Genomic DNA, 15,479 nt, shown 5'->3' on the forward strand with positions numbered 1-15,479 from the left:
GATACGGAGAGGTGTCCGCAGCCAATAGAAGTGAATGGGTCCGTAATTGCGGACCATATTACCGTCCGCATTTACGGAGATTTTTTAAGGTCGTATGCATGGAGCCTTAGTATTTGATTTCAAGAAGTGAAATGTACAGTAATTTCATAATTGGGACCCTCAAAATGAAAATCCCTTTAAAAAATGTCTTGATGAGGTTGTTCTACGCTGAATATTTGTTCATCGGTAGAAGGTTTCTGATTACAGTTTTTAGGCATTTTCTGAAGCCAGTTTTCAGGCCTCTCATTTTAAAGTGCATCGCGACTGTCATTTATAGATACTTTTTCTATGACTGAACAACCCTGCACAAATATTAACTCTGCCAATAACAATGACTGTTGGCTGCATATTGCTCACACATGTATTTACCACTATGAAAGTCATACTTTTTGCAGCACAGCGTTATGTTTTTCTGCAAAATTACCAAAATGCATTGAAGATGTGTTCTTATCTTTTGGATAAAAGCAACGTACAGTACAAAAACTGCTGCTAAAATACTGTTGTATAACAAACTATATGTTTCTTTATTACCTCCATTTTAGCTGTCTCAAACTGAGATTCATTTTTTGTCCCACTGAGTCCTAAGTCTGAAGCAAAACAAGAGTAAAAGAAAACTGACTCTCAGTGCCGATACCATACAAAATATAACCACCTATTGCTTTTGCAATACAATGAGGTAACAATAGTATAGAGGCATATCTTCTCAGCAACCAAAGTACATAAATTCACCTAGGAGAATAAAGCCAATAAACGACAGTTATGTGCAGAATTGAAGCATATTGATTGAATAGGTAATACTAAAATACATGTCAAAGGCAATATCAACAAGTTTATAAATCATCCATTGGTATAGGCACATGAGAACAATAGTGCAAAGACACAGCTGAAGACTGTTAAAGAATAGCCCCCATTTAATTCTATGATAAGCTGCATATACATGAAAAGTATTAGTGGTAAATAATGTCATAGAATTAATAATGCGAAAATGTTATTTTTTTCCTAAAATAATGTATTTCTTGCGTTGTATCCCCTTTAAGTTCTCGGAAGGTGTGCCGTCCTTGAGAGGGCGCTTTATTTGGGTGAATAAACACCCAAAAGTGTCACAAAAAAACTCTAAATTATGCATTTAAAGAAGGAGGGACGGGTGTTCCCAATCTATCTTTATATTACAAAGCTGCAAAAATTGACTCAATAAGGGAGTGGTGGGACCAGAGGTCAGATCATAGATAGGTTCAAATAGGGCGAGCATTTATAAATCAGGGGTGTACTAGGCTGTTATTAGAAGCAGAATATCTTTTAAAAAAAAATACCTTTTCTCCATCACTAGGCTCAATGCATGTTATATTACCAGCCTGGAAGAAAATGGTAAGGGAAAAGTGTTTTATTAATTTCACCCCAAGGCAGCTTTCTGTTAGGTGTGTGGAATATCATATACCTGGGTTGAAGACAAAAGGTTGGGTAGAAACAGGTATTGAAATGTTAGAGACTATGTACAATAGAACACACATGAAATCTTACGCTGAGTTGAAAGGGAATAGGACCCTTCCTAAATCCGATTTTTTTCAATTTTTACAGATTAGACATTTTTTTGTAATGAATCGGGGTAGGGAAACGACAGGTGGGCCCTAATCTACCCGCAACTCAGTCCCTGCCTACTTGCACGGCCCGTCCTAAGTGACAGCGTACAACTGGGCGATGGTCCCTACGCTCAGTAAGTGCAAGACAGACAACACAAGACAAGGGCACACAGAAGCAAGGGGAAGTAGGGGCAGTTTCCCACGGAAAACCGTGAGCAACAGGCAGTAGTCAACGAGCCGAGTCAAACCAGGAGAGTACGTAGTAGCAAAACAGAGCAGGAGAATAGTCAGGCAAGCCAGGGTCAAAAAGTTACAGCGGTCAATCAGGTAAATAGCAGGAATAGCAGAGCCAGGAAACCAGAGAATGACAGGCAAGAAACATGCTGCAAGTGAGGGTGTAAATAGACCAAGGGTGGGAGCTAGAACCGTCAGGCCAGGCTGTGATAGGTTCTCCCTCTCCTCAGCCTGCAAGCCTGAGTGGTAACAGATCGCGTCACTCTAGCAGACCTTGGAGCTGATGAAGGCTGATTAACTCCGGGCGTCGACACGGAACCTGTGTCAGGCAAACCCTTTACATTTTTACAAGCTAATTATTGTCCCAATGTAAGAGCCCCTTGGAGTAAGTTTCTTTGTCGGTACAGCAATTTCTGTTAGGTAACAGGGCAGAAAAAAGGTCTATCAATTGTAAATCGGGCATTGGATAGGCCTAAGGCCTTGGAGAAACTTCTGTATATATTAAAGTGGGAACGGGACATACATGTGAATATTTCAGTAGGACAATGGAGGAAAGCATGTGAATGCTCGATGTGTACAACTCACTGTATAAATCACATTAAACAGGTAAAAAAGACTCAATTAAGATGGTATATATCCCCTGATAGATTAACATATATGAACCCAGGCTCTGCGAATCTTTGTTGGAAGCAATGTGGACAAGTAGGAGCTTTAATCCACGTGTGGTTGTACTGTCCGAATGTAGGCAAATTATGGAAAGAGGTGTTTCAGGTTATATCAGTATTAACTGCAACAAGATTGTCTATTGCTGCCTCCTGGAATACAACGAATATCCCCCAAATAAGAGGTTTATGTCTTAAGGTAAATACTCAAGCACAATATGAATTTGCAGAGATGTTAAAAAAAAAGATGTCATGCATGGACCAAGTATCCGATGGCCCTCTTGCCCTAAGTTTAAGAATAACGGGGGGGGGGGGGGGCGGGGAGGGAAAGGATGAATCTGTTATCCGTTTCTTGCTTGTTAAAATAGATGACCCTTAAGTCAAGTGCTTGTGTAATGCACTTACTGCGATGAGACTGATGTTGTATTTATTTTTTATATGTTTTATAAAATTTTTGTGTGTCTTTGTTGTAAGTAAAGAAAGAATAAAGAAAAGAATGCTAAAAAAAATTTTTATTTCAATGGTGACGGATCCGGTGCAAATGGTTTCCGTTTGTCACCGTTGTGTAAGTGTTCAGTGGTTTTGACGGAATGAATAGCCCAGTCGACTACAGTATTTATTCCGTCATAACGATGGAACTCTTAAAGAATGGTGACAATCGGAAACTATTTGTACTGGATTCTTCACCATTGAAATTAATGGTGATGCAAACGGAAACCTATGGTTTACGTCTGCTTCAGTTTGGATTCCGTTCATGGGTTCCTCTGACGGAAAGTTCAGACGTAACCCATGAACGGAGACCCAGCGCAGATGTGAACGAAGTCTTAGACCCAGTTCTTTTTAATCTCTTTATTAATGACCTCGTGGATGGGACTGAAAATAAAGTATCAGTTTTTGCTAATGTTACAAAACTTTGTATGGCACTTGAACTCAGTTGGATTGTAAAATATTACAGATTGATAAACTTGTAGCATGGGCAAGAATGTGGCAGATGACATTTAATGTTGATAAATGTAAAGTAATGCACCTAGGATGCAATATTAGTATTAATGCATATACATTAAATTGAATAAAACTGGGGGCAACAGAACAAGAGAAAGACTTGGGTATTCTGCTTACAAGTAAGCTAAGCAGCAGGACTCAATGTCAAGCAGCAGCTGCAAAAGCAAATAAGAGTTTAGGGTATATAAAAAGAGATAATAACCCGTGCTCACAATGTAATATTGCCCCTTTATAAATCTCTTGTAAGATCACATCTCAAATATGGAATTCAGTATGGGGCTCCACATTATAAAAATATATAGGAGAGCTGGAGAGGTTTCAAAGGCGGGCAACTAGATTGTTAGATGGCACCGGAGGCCTTTCTTATAATGAGAGGCTAGAAAAATCGGGCTTGTTCAGCTTAGAAAAATACATAATTTATTATTTCCATGGACTTTAAAAAGATTGAGGCGACATTCATTGCGTGTGGAGGAAAGGCGTTTCAGACATGAATATATAGGAAAGGGTTCTTTACAGATAGAGTGGTCAAGCTATGGAATGCCCTACCCTAAGGCTGGATTCACACGAGCACATTACGTCCGTAATGGACGGACGTATTTCGGCCGCAAGTCCCGGACCGAACACACTGCAGAGAGCCGGGCTCCTAGCATCATACTTATGTACGATGCTAGGAGTCCCTGCCTCGCTGCCGGACAACTGTTCCGTCTTGTAATCATGTTTTCAGTACGGGACAGTAGTTCCACGGAGAGGCAGGGACTCCTAGCATTGTACATAAGTATGATGCTAGGAGTCCGGCTCTCTGCAGTGTGTTCGGTCCAGGACTTGCGGCCGAAATACGTCCGTCCATTACGGACATAATGTGCTCGTGTGAATCCAGCCTAAGAGGTAGTCATGACAGATACAATGACAGCATTAAAAAAAGGCTAGATGATTATCTAATGACAAATGGCATTGAGGGATATACATTTTTTTAACCTGTGAATGTTTGAACTTTATGAACATGTGTCTCTTTTCAACTAGGTAATGATGTAACTAAGTAAAATTTCTTTGATCGCTGTCTTTCCCTGAATTGGTAGTCAGTCAAAAATGACCAATAAAAAAATGTTAACAAATGGGATTTATGTTGAGACACAAGAATTCTTATTTATCTAATTTAAATATTAATATGACTAAAGCGATCTGAGCTTGTTTTCATGTGTATTTGACCATTAATTGAAATTTCATGAGTGGTTGGTTCCACACCTACACAAAACTACTGTCAGACTTCTTTTAGTTATCTTAACTCCATTGCATATTCTTTGATACTACTTACCACATTTGCTTCTAACTACCTATGAAAAATTAAGGAGGGGTCCCAGAACCCCCCTCCCCCTCTAATCAGTTCAGGAAAAAACATTGAGGTAATTGAACAAATTTATTTTTGTCACCCCCGAGGGAAGGTCACTATTAATGGGGGATTAACTATTCTATGGGGCCTAACTACTAGATAAGAGCACCTTATTAATAGATGTAGCACCTAACTATTAGATAGTGATCACCTAAATACTAGATGGGGGCCCCCTAACTACTAGATGGGGGCACCTAACTATTAGATGGGGGCCTAACTACTACATGGGGGGCCGAGGTGTGAAATATGCCCTGGGGCCTTTTGGTCTTTAGTTACAACCCTGAGTAAGTATAATAGCGGAGGGAAGAGAAAGGAGGGGAATTTTGCCATCTCTATCACAGCCACCAACGCACTTACACTCCCCTTTAAAAATCCTGCGTTTGCCCCTGTATCTGGAGCAAAATTGGCATCACTCTTTATAGGACACATTTTGCTTGTAATTATCTCTCCATTGGCATTATAAGTGTGTCGAAATCTGACATTTTGCTTAATTAAGAAATGGTAACTAAACTATAAACTATGACGACGACGTAGGTTTAGATAGCACCGGGTTATTAAGTAGAAGGGTGCATAGATAGGGGCCCAACCCTCTATAGACTGTAGAAAGTATTACGCACACCAATAGGGGTAATTTTGCAGGTAAAACCTTTAATCGAAACTATAAACTACTCACTAAGGGCCTGTTCACATCAGTGTTCGGGTTCCGTTCATCGGTTCCGTTCAACCTTTCGTCAGAGGAACCGATGAACGGAAACTAACGCTTCCGTTTGCATTACGGTTGATTTCAATGGTAATTCTTCTGTTTCAGTATGTTTCCATCTAAATCCATTCCATAAAGTTTCAGTTTTTTTCACGGAAACAGTAGTGCTGTCGACTGTGCAATTATTTTCGTGAAAAAAATGGAAGCTTTACAGAATGGAAACAAACTGATACATACTGAAACAGAAGCAGTACCATTGAAATAAATGGTAATGCAAATGGAAGCTATCGTTTCCGTTCGGCTTTCCGTTCATGGCTTCCTCTGACGGAATTGCTGGACGGAACCCGAACAGATGTGAACAGGTCCTAAATGATTTGCTAAGTCTTCCCATAAGAACATCATAATTGCTGAAAATCCATTTTTTTATTGGGAATAAACTCTACTCTGAACTGACCATTATTATGGTTGATGTAGACTAGGTCATGCATTTAATACATTTAGTATGATATATCTCATACAGGCTGTACGTTGGCTCAGTGGTTAGTACGGCTACCTTACAGCACTGGCGTCGAAGCTGACCAAGGGCAACATAAGCATGGAGTTGGTATGTTCTCCGCTTGTTGGCGGGTATTCCGGTTTTCTTCTAGATTAATTGGCTTTTTAAGAAGTTAGCCCTAGTGTGTGTATGTTTGTCCATCCACTGAGGACAGTGAATGGTGACAATCGCTATACAGCGTTGCAGAATATGCCGGTGCTATTTAAGCAGCTAGAAAATAATATAGTTCTGTACATAATCTTCTGCTTGTTTACATGACATCGGGACAGCAGACCACTAAGGCCTCATTCACACGACAGGGTTTCCCGGCCGGGTGCCGGCCGTTCATAAATCGGCCGGCACCCGGCTGCATTAGGAATAATAGACCCCTAATGGGGCTATTCACACGACCGATTTTCTGACGGCCGGGAAAACCGGCCGTCAAAAAATGGGACATGCTCTATTTTCGGCCGGGTATCCGACCGCCCGGCTCCCAAAGAAGTCTATGGGGCCGGGTAATACACGGCCATCACCGGAATGTGTCCTGAGTGATGGCCGGGTTTTCCGTTGCTTGCGCTCTATCTCCTCCTCACAGCGCAGAGTGCATGTGAGGAGGAGGAGTTTATGCCATTCGGACTAATGGCTGTACGCTGTACACTGTGTGGCAGGGCCGGGGTGTACAGCAGGTGGAGGGAGCACTGCGCTGGCTCCCTTCCCCTGCTTGTTTTAAAAGCGCCCTGGCCCGGCGAAACACCTTCCATAGCGCCGCTAGCAGCTACTGCTGCTGCGGCTGCTACTACTGTAGCGACGCCACTATAGCAGAGCAGGGAGGTATCTCCCCGCTCTGATATGTGCTAGCCCCACTTTAGCTCCTTGAAGGAGCGGAATCCCCGTGGCAAGATGGCGCCGGCTCAGCTTCCGGCTCAGAAGCTGAGCCCGTGTCATTAGCAGTGGGTGTCCGCTGTACGTTGCAGTGGGTGTCCGCTGTAACGGCAGAAATTGGAGCTAGCGATTGCTGCATCTTAGTGATTTGTAGCAAATGCATCACATGGCAACAGAAGGCCTAACAATGGCCTCCTGTCTGCCATTACAGAAGCCGATTAGGCCATGCCTGGAGGAGGAGCCTGATCGGCTTGCTGTCATTGATCAACTAACAGTTCTAATACAGTGCACTACATAGTGTCTGGAATGAAAAAAAGGTACACAGCGCCACATGGTGCAAGATAAACCTGATAGGTGGGGTGATTATATTAAAGTATAGGTAAGTAGTTGCACTCACCAAAGGTAGTTTGTACTGGCAGGTACAACTTATGGAGTAGGCAGTAGTAGGTAAAGTGGTTGCAGCTTTCAGTATCCAAGGACCGACATCAAGGTTTTGCTACCGCAGAACATAGAATTAAAAAAAAATTAAAAATGGATATATATGGAAAGCGTAACTCAAGATGCAAGGATAAGAGGGATGATAATAGTGAGTAAATTTATTTGCAAAAGCGGCAACGCGTTTCAATGCAGAACCTGCGTCTTCATCAGGCCAAAAGATCTTATCCTTGCCTGTTGAGTAGCGCTTTCCATATATATCCAATTTTAAAAATAAAAAAAATTATTCTATTGCACTACATAGGTAGTGCAATGTATTAGAACATCAATCAAACAGTTGGACCTTCAAGTCTCCTAGTGGGACTAAAAAAAAAGTGTAAAAGATAGTGTAAAAAAAGTAAAAATAAAAGTTGTAAAAAATAAAAGTTTCAATTAATAAAACACAACAGACCCTTTTTACCTTATAAAGTCATTTATTATTAAAAAAATAAATAATAAACCATACATATTTGGTATTGGGGCGTCCGTAACGACCTGAAGTATAAAAATATTGTCCTGCGCAGTGAACGCCGTAAAAAAAACGAAATAATACTGCAAGAATTGCTGTTTTTTTGGTCACTTTGTCTTCCAAAAATTGAAAACAAAAGTGATCAAATAGTCGCATGTATCCAAAAATGGTACGTATAAAAACTATAGCTCGTCTCGCGAGAAACAAGCCCTCATACAGCTCCGTCGACGAAAAAATGTAAAAGTTATGGCTCTTACAACATTCATTTTACAAAAGTAATTTTATTGTGCAAAAAGTTGTAAAACCTAAAAAAGTGCTATAAATTTGGTATCGCCGTAATCGGACTGACCCACAGAATAAAGTTAACATGTAATTTATGATGCGTGGTGAATGCTATATAAAAAAAAAAAAAAACTATATCAGAATTGCTGTTTTTTTGGTCACCTTGCCTCCCAAAAAAAAAGGATAAAAAGTGATCAAAAAGTCGCATGTACCCCAAAATGGCACCAATAATAACTACAGCTCATCTCGCAAAAAAATGAATGAAACGATGAAAAAATAAAATAAGTCAGGAAAGAAAAATATCCAGTTGTGCAGGCCCGAGGGCAACATTTTTTCTGTTTCAAGAGACGATTTATCAAGGCCCTAAAATTAGGGAACCAGGAAGGGGAGGGCCCAAACATATCTGCTGGAAGCGAGGGTGCCCATATTATAGCAGGACAACACCTCCCAGCCAGATTCCCCAAACTGCAAAGGTGCGGAGTGTGGACCAATAGGGGGATAAGGAAGGACATTTATCGGTGCGACACTGGCCTGTGCCGAAATGACTGCTTCACTGTGTAACACACATCTATGGATTATTTTACCCCATTATCATACCACCTGACTATGCCCCTCATGTACTCTGCCCGGCTAACATGTACTGCCACATTATAAACTGAAATACCAGTAAAACTCCAAACAAAACTACTACCAAGCAAAATCCACGCTCCAAAAGCCAAATGGCGCTCCCTCCCTTCTGAACACTACAGCGTGCTCAAACAGCAAATTACTTCCACATATATGGCATCGCCAAACCAGGGAGAACACTTTTAACAATTTCTGGGGTGTGTGTCTCCAGTGGTACAAGCTGGGCACGACATATTTGCCACTGAAATAGCATATCTAGGGAAAAATTTTCATTTTTACTTTGCACCATCCACAGCAAATCATTTATAGAAAAGACCTGTGGGGTGAAAATGCTCACTACACCCCTTAATAAATGCCTTGAGTGGTGTAGTTTCCAAAATGGGGTCACTTCTCAGGGGTTTCTTTTATTATTTCACATCCGAGCCTCTGCAATTGTGAACCAATACTTTGTAAATCGACAAATTGTTTTGCATGGTACTCTTTCACTCCTGAACCCTGTCGATCGTCCAGGCAAAAGATTAGGGCACATGTAGGGTGTTTCTAAAACCGGAAAACACTGCATAATAATTAGAGAGCAGTCTTGTTATGGTGGCACAAGCTGGGCACCACATATTGGCATATATATGGCAAAAAAAATCACATTTTCACTCTGCAACATCTAGTGCACACTAATTTCTGGAAAACACCTGCGGGATTAACATGCTCACTACACTCCTAGTGTCGTTTCCAAAATGGGGTCACTTCTGGGAGGTTTCCACTGTTTTTGTCCCACAAGGGTTTTGCAAATGCGACATAGCGCCCAGAAACCAATCCAGCAAAATCTGCGCTCCAAATGCCACTCCTTCCCTTCTGAGACCTACTGTGTGCCCAAACAGCAGTTTATGACCACATATGGGATATTGCCGCACTCGAGAGAAATTGCTTTACAAATGTTGGTGTGCTTTTTCTCCTTTTATTTGTTGAGAAAATTAAAAATTTTAAACTAAAGCTACGTCTTATTGGTAAAAAAAAATAAATTATTTTCACTGCCCAATTCTAATAAAGTATATGAAACACCTGTGGGGTCAAAATGATCACTACACCCCTAGATAAATTCTTCAAGGGGTGTAGTTTCCCAAATGGAGTCACTTTTGGGGCGTTTCCACTGTATTGGTCCCACAGGGGCTTTGCAAACACCATATGGTGCCAAGAAACCAATCCAGCAAAATCTGCGCTCCAAAAGCCAAATAGTGCGCCTTCCCTTCTAAGCTCTGCTGTGTGCCCAAACAGCAGTTTATGCCCGCATATGAGGTATTTCCGTACTCTGGAGAAGTTGCTTTACAAACGTTGTGGTTCTTTTTTTTCTTTATTTGTTGAGAAAATGAAGAATTCTGAGCTAAAGCTACATTTTATTGAAAAAAATATATATTTTTATTTTCACTGCCCAATTCTAATAAAAACTATAAAACACCTGTATGGTCAAAATGCTCATTACACCCCTAGATTAATTCCTTAGGGGGTGTAGTTTCCTAAATGGAGTATTTTTTTGGGTAGTTTCCACTGTACTGGTACCTCATAGGCTTTGCAAATGTGACATGGTGCCGAGAAACCAATCCAGCAAAATCTGCACTCCAAAAGCCAAATGGCGCTCCTTCCATTCTAAGCCCTGCCGTGTGCCCAAACAGCAGTTTATGACCACATATGGGATATTCACATACTCTGGAGAAGTTGCTTTACAAATGTTGGTGGCTTTTTCTTCTTTATTCTTTGAGGAAATAGATTTTTTTTTAGCTAAAATCTACCATCTTACTGGAAAAATTTAAAAAACATTATTTTCACATCCAAATTCTAATAAAATCTATGAAATACCTGTGGGTTCAAAATGTTCACTACACCGCTAGATGAATTCCTTGTGGGGAGTAGTTTCTAAATGGGATCTTTTTTGGAGGGTTTCCACTGTTTTGGCCCCACAAGAATTCCTCAAACCTGACATGGTGCCTAAAATATAATCTAATAAAAAAAGGCCACAAAATCCTCTAGGTACTCCTTTTGCTTCTGAGGCCAGTGTTTCAGTCCATTAGCACATTAGGGCCACATGTAGGACATTTATAAAAACTGCAGAATCTGGGCAATAAATATTGAGTTGTGTTTATCTTGTAAAACCTTCTGTGTTAGAATAAATAAATTAAAAATGAATTTCTGCAAAAAAATGAAGTAAATTTCACCTCTACGTTGCTTTAATTCTTATGAAACACCTAAAGGGTTAAGAAACTTTCTAAATGCTGTTTTTATTACGTTGAGGGGTGCAGTTATTAAAATGGGGTGATTCATGGGTATTTTCTAATATATAAGGCCCTCAAAACCACTTCAGAACTGAATTGGTCCATGAAAAAATTGCCTTTTGACATTTTCATGAAAATGTGAGAATTTGCTGCTAAAGTTCAAAGCCTTGTAACGTCCTAGAAAAATAAAAGGACGTGAAAAAAACTATGCAAACATAAAGTAGACATATGGGAAATGTTAACTAGTAACTATTTTTGTGTGGTATTACTATACATTTTACAAGCAGATACATTTAAATTTAGAAAAATGCTCATTTTTGCATATTTTCTAAAAATGTTGGTGTTTCTCACAGATAAATATTGAATTTATCGACTAAATTCTTTTCACGAACATAAAGTCCAATATGTCACGAGAAAACAATCTCAGAATCGCTTGGATAGGTAAAAGCATTCCAAAGTTATTACCACATAAAGCTCTGTCAGGAAAGTCAAAAGTGGCCACAGCGGGAAGGGGTTAAAAACTACAACTCGCCCCACAACAACAAGCCCTCATATGGCTATGTCGACTGAAAAATAAAAAAGTTATGCCGTTTGGAAGGCGGGGAGGAGAAAAAATATAATGGAAAACTGACTAAAGTGCCAAGGGACAATGAATTATTGATTGGGATATTGGACTCTGAAACAGTCAATAAATTGGGCGTTTTATTCTCAAGCAGATATTGGAGGCATTTTACAATTTACCAGTGTAATCTATCGTTACATACTAACCAGGGTTAGGTCCCGTTTAATACCAGTAAGCATATATTAGAATCAGCAATACTGAAATTAAGTGTGGCTTTCTTATTCCACTTGAATGACAAGAACTGATAACAAAAACAGTATTTCCTGCTAACTGCAATTGGCAGGGAAAATTCAAACACTTTTTGTTGAAGTAAATTACAAAATGTAAGAAGTATCCATTCAATAATGTTGTCTATCAAAGACCAACAGAGTAAACTATTAAAGCAGTCATGGGGCTAAGGTTTCCATGGTAACAGTTCCCATAGTATCCAGTGTCGGAAATAAGATATGCGACGAGAACAAAAGTGATTTTTTTTTTCCGAATAGGCCAAGCACTTTTCTTTGCGAGAAAGTAGCTACATTTCTGTTATTTCTTTTTGTAAACTAAATGTTCAAAATCTAACATTCATTTATATTTTTTATTTGGTTTTATACTATCTACACTGCTCAAAAAAATTAAAGGAACATTCAAGCTTCACAGTATAACCTCATGTCAATTAAACTTCAGGAATATCAATCTGTCTTGTTAGGAAGCATGAGCGGTTATGAAGCAATTTCACCTGCTTTGGTGTAAATGAAAGTGACAACAGGTGCACTGGAGAGGCATCAGCAAGAAAACCCCCAAAAAAGAAACGGTTTTGCAGGTGGTGGCCATAGACAAATCCCCTGACTGATTCTTCTCTAGTTTTGATTTTTTGCTAGTTTTCTTGTCACTCCTGGTAACATGAAGCGGTGCCTGCAGCCCATTTAGGTTGCACAAGTAGTCCAGCTCCTCTACGATGGCACATCCATATATGCAGTCGCAAGAAGGTCTCAAGAGCATGGAGCAGATACCCCGACACGGGCCGTTAGATGAGGAGAGCTGGACAGGGCAACCCATCAGAATAACCAGTATATGCTCCTTTGTGCAAGGAAGAGCACTGCCAGAGCCCTACAAAATGACCTCCAGCGGACTACTGGTGTGAATGTTTCTGACTAAACTATCAGAAACAGACTCCATGGGGGTGGCATGAGGGCCCGACATCCTGTAGTGAGACCTGTGCTGACAGGCCAGCAACACCGGAATTGGCAGGTCTGCCATTTGCACCCCGTTCTCTTCACAGATGAGAGCAGGTTCACACTGAGCACATGTAACAGATATAAAAGAGTCTGGAGATTCCGTGAACGTTATGATGCCTGCAACATCATCCAGCATGACTGGTTTGGCGGTGGGTCAGTGATGGTCTGGGAAGGTCTATCCTTCATGTAATAGCCAACAGTAACCTGACTGCTGTTAGGTAACGGGATGAAATTCTCAGAGCCATTGTCACACCTTAAGCTGTTGCTGTGGGCCATGGTATTCTCCTGGTGCTGGACAATGGCCAACCTTATGTGGCCTGAGTGTGTAGGCAGTTCATGGATGACAAAGGCAAACAACTGGTCCCCTTACGTTTACCAGACCAGAATCCAATTGAGAGCCTCTGGGATATTATGAGTCAGTGCATCTGACGCCGCCAAGTAGTGCCACAGACTGTCCAGGAGCTCACTGATATCCTGATCCTGGTTATCTCCATTATGAGTTGCCATGATGAAATTCTTGCAAATTGGATTCACCTGTGATTTCAATTTTTTTACATTGATTTTCGGGTTGATTTGGAGTCCAGGTCTCAATTGTTTGATGATTTTGGTTTCCATTGAACGTTGATACGTCATTTTGTTCTCAACGAATTACACAATTTATATCAATAAAGAATTTTAACTTGAATCTTTCGTTTATTGAGATCCGATGTGTGATATAAAGAGGCTCTGTCACCACATTATAAGTGCCCTATCTCCTACATAAGGAGATCGGCGCTGTGATGTAGGTAACAGCAGTGCTTTTTATTTAATAAAACGATCTGTTTTCACCCCTTTATTAGCGATTTTAGATTTATGCTAATGAGTTGCTTAATGCCCAAGTGGGCGTTGTACAGAGGAGTGTATGACGCTGACCAATCAGCGTCATGCACTCCTCTCCATTCATTTAGGCAGCGCATAGGGATCCTTTTAGATCGCTATGTGCTGTCTTCTACTAACACGTTAACAATACTGAAGTGTTTAGACAGTGAATAGACATTCCACGGGATTATGAGTCAGTGCATCTGACGCCGCCAAGTAGCGCCACAGACTGTCCAGGAGCTCACTGATATCCTGATCCTGGTTATCTCCATTATGAGTTGCCATGATGAAATTCTTGCAAATTGGATTCACCTGTGATTTCTATTTTTTTACATTGATTTTCGGGTTGATTTGGAGTCCAGGTCTCAATTGTCTGATGATTTTGGTTTCCATTGAACGTTGATACGTCATTTTGTTCTCAACGAATTACACAATTTATATCAATAAAGATTTTTAACTTGAATCTTTCGTTTATTGAGATCCGATGTGTGATATAAAGAGGCTCTGTCACCACATTATAAGTGCCCTATCTCATTAGCATAAATCTAAAATCGCTAATAAAGTGGTGAAATTAGATCGTTTTTTTTTAAATAAAAAGCACTGCTGTCACCTACATTACAGCGCCGATGTCCTTATATAGGAGATAGGCCACTTATAATGTGGTGACAGAGCCTCTTTAAGTATTCCCTTCATTTTTTTGAGCAGTGTATAACATATATGTTCTCTTAATACCCAAGAGAGATTGAATAAAGGACATTCTGTACACAGTAATAAAATGATGCAAAAAACATCAATACAATACTGTGCATATTAGAACATGTCAATAACGTATTGTTCTTTCTACTTATGCATTCTACAATTCCTAATAGTTTACAGAGTAGAGGTAAAATATTCCATAATAGGATGCAGTATGAGCATTTAGGAGAGGTGTCCACTCTCCTATGTGTCTTTTTTCATATAGAATGGAAACCTATTCTAGTGCATACGCTGAATGCAATGTAAAGGCAGCCTAATACACATCCCAAGACTAATATTATGAAGTTCTACAGCAGCATGAAGCAGTTTTATAATACACATGTCGGTTGCTGCACAACCTCTTTCTGAGAGTTTTTCCAGGAAAACACATTGATGGCCTACACAGTGGGGTCCGACCCCCTAGCAATCAACCTTCAATGTTTACGCAAGCACAACGGTGCGTACATACATGCGGTTGTGCCTGGTTATATAGCTCAACTAGGAAAGTGTAATATCATGTCAATCACTTCAGTAACCATTTACTGAAATAAATCTCTTCCTACGGAGACAGCACTGGCTAGGTCAGGGAGAAGGGAAAGCCACGGAAGATGTGCAGGCAGAAAAGAAAGCAGCCAGATACAAGGAGAAGAGTGCCAAGGAAGTCAGTGAGTAATGACTTAGAGAGGTAACCTATTCCACTGTCATTGTATAGAGTCAGAAGGCATAGCAATGTAGAATCAGCGCATTGTCACATTAGAAATTACTGGCTGGGTCAGGGAGAGCCAGGGAAGATGTGCAGGCAGTAAAGAGAGCAGCCAGAAAGGAGAAGAGTGCCAAGGATTTCAGACTTTGAGAGGTACTGTCAATGCAGAGAGTGAGAAGGCATGGTTGTGTAAAATTGGTGAATTCTCACATT

This window comes from Rhinoderma darwinii, chromosome 1, assembly GCF_050947455.1.
Source record: "Rhinoderma darwinii isolate aRhiDar2 chromosome 1, aRhiDar2.hap1, whole genome shotgun sequence".
NCBI lineage: Eukaryota > Metazoa > Chordata > Amphibia > Anura > Rhinodermatidae > Rhinoderma > Rhinoderma darwinii.